The sequence below is a fragment of the Bos indicus genome, chromosome 5, assembly GCF_029378745.1.
Source record: "Bos indicus isolate NIAB-ARS_2022 breed Sahiwal x Tharparkar chromosome 5, NIAB-ARS_B.indTharparkar_mat_pri_1.0, whole genome shotgun sequence".
NCBI lineage: Eukaryota > Metazoa > Chordata > Mammalia > Artiodactyla > Bovidae > Bos > Bos indicus.
The window spans coordinates 42,598,985-42,605,379 of NC_091764.1; positions in this window are offsets into that span (position 1 = coordinate 42,598,985).

Below are 6,395 nucleotides of genomic sequence, written 5' to 3' on the forward strand. Positions count from 1 at the left end.
AACTGTGAGCAGGCTGCCAGTTGCTAGGCACATCTTCCTGGGATCCTGGAAGGCTCACATCTGCCAGGAATATCACAGCCTTAGATCAGCTCCTCAGAGGAGACACACACCACACCTGGGGCTGTGCCCTCATGGCACACCCAGGAAACTGAGCAGCCAAGAATAGGGAGATGCATAAGACTTCACAGCCCACCTGGGACAGTGCGCTCATCAAGCACCCAGTTGCCTGAGCAACTTGGACCTGGGAAGGGCGAAAATTGCCCAGCCCATCTAGATCTGTGCTCTTGTGGAGCACCTGAGAACCTGAGTGACTTAGACCTGGGAAATGCACAAAACTCAGGGCTCACTTGGGACAGTACCCTTGCAGGGCACCCTGGAGCCTGAGCAGGGTGGACCTGGGAAGCACACACCACCTTGGACTGTAGCAAACCCACTATAGTACCACACATGCCCGTGGTATTTGTTTGCAGAGTCCATCTCCACAGCACAACTGAACAAGTGAGCCTAAATAAGGGGCCACATTTGTCCCCTCTTGTGAGGGCAGAAATTAGACACTGAAGATACTTGCAAACAGAGGAATCCAAAATAAACAAATAAGGGTGAACTGCCCTGGAAGTGCGGAGAAGGCAATGGCACCCCACTCCAGTACTCTTGCCTGGAAAATCCCATGGATGGAGGAGACTGGTAGGCTGCAGTCCATGGGGTCGCTAAGAGTCGGACACGACTGAGTGACTTCACCTTTCACTTTTATGCATTGGAGAAGGAAATGGCAACCCACCCCAGTGTTCTTGCCTGGAGAATCCCAGGGATGGCGGAGCCTGGTGGCCTGCCCTCTATGGGGTCGCACAGAATCGGATACGACTGAAGCGACTTAGCAGCAGCAGTAGCAGCCCTGGAAGTGACAGGTGCAACAGATTAAAACCCTGCAGTTAATGCTGGGATTATGCATTTAAGGGGCAACTATAGAACTTTAGAACAAGTACAAGCCAGAACAAGGGACTATCTGCCGCTGAATTGACCCCACGCTTCCCACAACAGCTCCAAGAGAAATTCCTAGATATATTTTTGCTATTATCACTTTTTAATTTTTTAAAAATTTTAATGCTTTATTACGCCTTTAACTTTCATGTTTATAACCTACTATTGCAAGGAGATCCAACCAGTCTATCCTATAGGAAATCAGTCCTGAATATTCATTAGAAGGACTGACGCTGAAGCTGAAACTCCAATTCTTTGGCCACCTGATGCCAAGAACTGACTTATTTGAAAAGACCCTGATGCTGGGAAATATTGAAGGCGGGAGCAGAAAAGGACAACAGAGGATGAAATGGTTGGATGGCATCACTGACTTCATGGACCTGAATTTGAGTAAACTCCAGGAGTTGGTGACAGACAAGAAAGCCTAGCATGCTGCAGTCCATGAGGTCACAAAGAGTCAGATACGACTGAGCAACTGAATAGAACTGATTACCTTTCTTAAAAAATAACCTTATTTAAAAAAAAAAATCCAAATATTTTTATTAATCTTTGTGACCAATTTTGTTTTGTATTTTTATATTGTATTTTTGAGAGTCTAACCTCTATTCTAGGTTTTTAATCTTTGCTTTTTGATATTTATTATCAGTTTTGTACCTTTAAAAATCTAATCTTCAGTAACCATTTTCACATAAGGATTTGATTACTAACTTGATTGTTCTCTTCCCTTTTGACACTCCATTTTCTCTTCCTGGTCACCTCTGTCTCCCCCCTCCCTCTTCTCTTCTCTTCTCTTCTCTATGAATCTCTCTGGGTGTTCCTGGCTGTGAAGAGTTCTTTCACCATTAACCTAGGGGTTTTATCTTCAGTGCTGTATAGATGGAGAAGTCTCAAGGCTACTGTAAAAGGAGGACCAAAGCCCAGAGGCAAGAGGCTCACTCCAGAATTTTAGAACATCAGACAACTCCTGTCTATAGGGAGCATTAATAGACAAGAGCCCAAGCAAAAGTCTCCATACCTACACTGAAACCAAGCTCCTCCCAAGAGACAGCAAGTTCCAATGAAAGACACACCATACTAATTCTCCAGTAAAACAGGAACACAACCCTAAACATTAAAAGATGGGCTTCCCAAAGCCATATCAAAACCATATACAACCAAAAGTCACTACTGGACACTTCACTGCACTCCAGGGAGAAGAGATCCAGCTCCACCCACAAGAACACAGGCACAAGTTCCCCCAACTAGGAAACCTTGAGAAGCCACTGGTCCAACCCCAACCATAAGAGGCAGACTCCACAAAGAAGAGGAACCACAACCTTCTAGCCTGTAGAAAGGACACCTCAAACACAGCAATCTAATCAAAATGAAAAGGCAGAGAAATATCCAGTAGCTCAAGGAATATGATACGTCAGTTCAGTTCTGTTCAGTCACTCAGTCACGTCCAACTCTTTGCAACCCCATGAACTACAGCACACCAGGCCTCCCTGTCCATCACTAACTCCTGGAGTTTACCCAAACTCAAGTCCTTTGAGTAGGTGATGCCATCCAGCCATCTCATCCTCTGTCGTCCCCTTCTCCTTCTGCTCCCAATCCTTCCCAGCATCAGAGTCTTTTCCAATGAGTCAACTCTTCGCATGAGGTGGCCAAAGCATTGAAGTTTCAGCTTTAGCATCATTCCTTCCAAAGAACACCTAGGACTGATCTCCTTTAGGATGGACTGGTTGGATCTCCTTGCAGTCTAGGGGACTCTCAAGAGTCTTCTCCAACACCACAGTTCAGAAAGAATCAATTCTTCAACACTCAGCTTTCTTTAAAGTCAAACTCTCACATCCATACATGACTACTGGAAAAACCTTGACTAGATGGACCTTTGTTGACAAAGTAATGTTTCTGCTTTTTAATATGCTGTCTAGGTTGGTCATAACTTTCCTTCCAAGGAGTAAGCATCTTTTAATTTCATGGCTGCAATCACCATCTGCAGTGATTTTGGAACCCCAAAAAATAAACTCAGCCACTGTTTCCCCATCTATTTGCCATGAACTGATGGGACCAGATGCCATGATTTTAGTTTTCTGAACGTTGAGCTTTAAGCCTACTCTTTCACTCTCCTCTTTCCCTTTCATCAATAGGCTCTTTAGTTCTTCACTTTGTGCCATAAGGGTGGTGTCATCTGCATATCTGAGGTTATTGATATTTCTCTCAGCAATCTTGATTCCAGCTTGTGCTTCATCCAGCCCAGCATTTCTCATGATGTACTCTGCTGCTAAGTCGCTTCAGTCGTGTCCAACTCTGTGCGACCCCGTAGACGGCAGCCCACCAGGCTCCACCATCCCTGGGATTCTCCAGGCAAGAACACTGGAGTGGGTTGCCATTTCCTTCTCCAATGCAGGAAAGTGAAAAGTGAAAGTGAAGTCGCTCAGTCGTGTCCGACTCTTAGCGACCCCATGGACTGCAGTCTACCAGACTCCTCTGTCCACGGGATTTTCCAGGCAAGAGTACTGGAGTGGGTTGCCATGATGTACTCTGCGTATAAGTTAAATAAGCAGTGTGACAATATACAGCCTTGACGTACTCCTTTTCCTATTTGGAACCAGTCCGTCGTTCCATGTCCAGTTCTAACTGTTGCTTCCTGACCTGCATACAGGTTTCTTAAGAGGCAGGTCAGGTGGCCTGGTATTCCCATCTCTTTCAGAATTTTCCACAGTTTATTATGATCCACACAGTCAAAGGTTTTGGCATAGTCAATAAAGCAGAAATAGATGTTTTTCTAGAACTCTCTTGCTTTTTCAATGATCCAGCAAATGTTGATAATTTGATCTCTGGTTCCTCTGCCTTTTCTAAAACCAGCTTGAACATCTGGAAGTTCATGGTTCAAACCCACCAAACCAAACAAAATAGGGGGAGATAAGGAGTCCACCTGAAAAATAATTCAGAATAATGATAGTATAGATGACCCAAAGTCCTGAAAATAAAATGGAGTTACAGATAAATAGACTAGAGACCAGGATTGAGAAGATGCAATAAATGGACCTAGAAGAAGTAAAGATGAGTCAGTCAATAATGAACAATGAAATAACTGAGATTAAAAACGCTCTGGAGGGAGCCAACAGTAGAATAACTGAGGCAAAAGAGAGGATAATGAGGTGGAAGATAGAATGGTGGAAATAAAGGAAGCAGAGAAGAAAAAAGAGTAAAAAGAAATGAAGACAATCTCACAGACGTCTGGGACAATTTTAAACACCTCAACGTTTGAAACATAGGTGTCCCAGAAAAAGAAGACAAAAAGAAAAGCCATAAGAAAATACTGGAGGAGATAATAATCAAAAACTTCCCTAAAATGGGGAAGGAAATAGCCACCCAAGTCCAATAAACCGAGAGAGTCCCAAACAGGATAAACCCAAGGTGAAACACCCCAAGACATATATTAATCAATCTAACAAAAATTAAACACAAAGAACAATTATTAAAAGCCACAAGGGAAGAGCAGCAAACAATACACAAGGGGATCCCCATAAGGATAACAGCTGATCTTTCAATAGAAATTCTTCAAGCCAGAGGGAATAGCGAGACACGCATGAAGTGATAAAAGAAAAAAACCTAAAACCAAGATTACTATAACTAGCAAGGATCTCATTCAGATATGAAGGAGAAATCAAAAGCTTTACAGACAAGCAAAATCTGAGAGAATTCAGCGCTACCAAACCAACTCTCAACAAATGCTAACGGATCTTCTCTAGACAGGAAACACAGAAAGGGGTTATAAAAATGAATCCAAAGCAACAAAGTAAATGGTAATGGGTTCATTCAGTTCAGTTCAGTTCAGTCACTCAGTCGTGTCCGACTCTTTGCGACCCCATGAATCTCAGTACGCCAGGCCTCCCTGTCCATCACCAACTCCCAGAGTTCACTCAAACTCACGTCCATCGAGTCGGTGATGCCATCCAGCCATCTCATCCTCTGTCGTCCCCTTCTCCTCCTGCCCTGAATCCCTCCCAGCATCAACGTCTTTTCCAATAAGTCAACTCTTCACATGAGGTGGCCAAAGTACTAGAGTTTCAGCTTTAGCATCATTCCTTCCAAAGAACACCCAGGACTGATTTCCTTTAGAATGGACTGGTTGGATCTCCTTGCAGTCCAAGGGACTCTCAAACTTATCAATAATTACCTTAAGTATAAATGTGTTAAATGCTCCAACCAAAAGACAAATTCTGACCAAATGGATACAAAAAAAGACCCCTATATATGCTCTCTACAAGTGACCCACCTTAAACCTAGGGACACATACAGACTGAAAAAGAGGGGCAAAAAAAGGATATTTCATGCAAATAGAGACAGAAAGTAGGAATAGCAATATTCATATCAGATAAAATAGACTTTGAAATGACCATGACAAGAGACAAAGTAGGACACCACATAATAATCAAAGAAACAATCAAAGAAGATGTAACAATTATGGATGCAACATATATGCACCCAACTTAGGAGCGCCTCAATATGTAGTGAAATGAAAGTGGCTCAGTCGTGCCTGACTCTTTGTGACCCCATGGACTATTCAGTCAATGTAATTCTCTAGGCCAGAGTAGTGGAGTGGGCAGCCTTTCCCTTCTCCAGGGGGTCTTCCCAACCCAAGGATTGAACCCAGGTCTCGCTCGTTGCAGGCAGGTTCTTTACCAGCTGAGCCACAAGAGAAGCCCCATATGTAATGCAAATGTGAACAAGTATGAAAGGGGAAATTAACAGTAACAATAATAGTGGGGGACTTCAATACCACACTCACACCAACAGAGCAGAAAATTAGCAAAGAAACACAAGCTTTAATTAGTACAGTGGACCAGTTAGACCTAATTAATATCTATAGGGCATTTCAGCCAAAAACAATGGATTGCACCTTTTTCTCAAATGCACACAGAACATTCTCCAGGATAGATCCCATCCTGGGCCACAAATCTAGCCCTAGTAAATAAAAAATAAAAAATAAAAACTGAAATCATTTCAAGCATCTTTTCTGATCACAATGCAGTAAGATTAGATATCAACTACAGGGGGAAAACTGTAAAGAAAACATACATTTGCAGACTAAACAACATGCTTCTGAATAACCAACAGATCACAGAAGAAATCAAAAAAGAAATCAAAATATGAATAGAAACAAGTGAAAATGAAAACACAATAACCCAAAACCTATGGGATTCAGTAAAAGCGATGCTAAGAGAGAGCTTTATAGCAACACAAGCCTACCTCAAGAAATAAGAGAATCTTTAAATGACCAACCTAACTTTACACCTAAAGCAACTAGACAAGGAAGAACAGAAAAACCTCAAAGTTAGTAGAAGGAAAGAAATCATAAAAATCAATGCAGAAATAAGTGAAAAAGAAACAAAGGAGACTATAGCAAAGATCAACAAAACTAAAAGCTG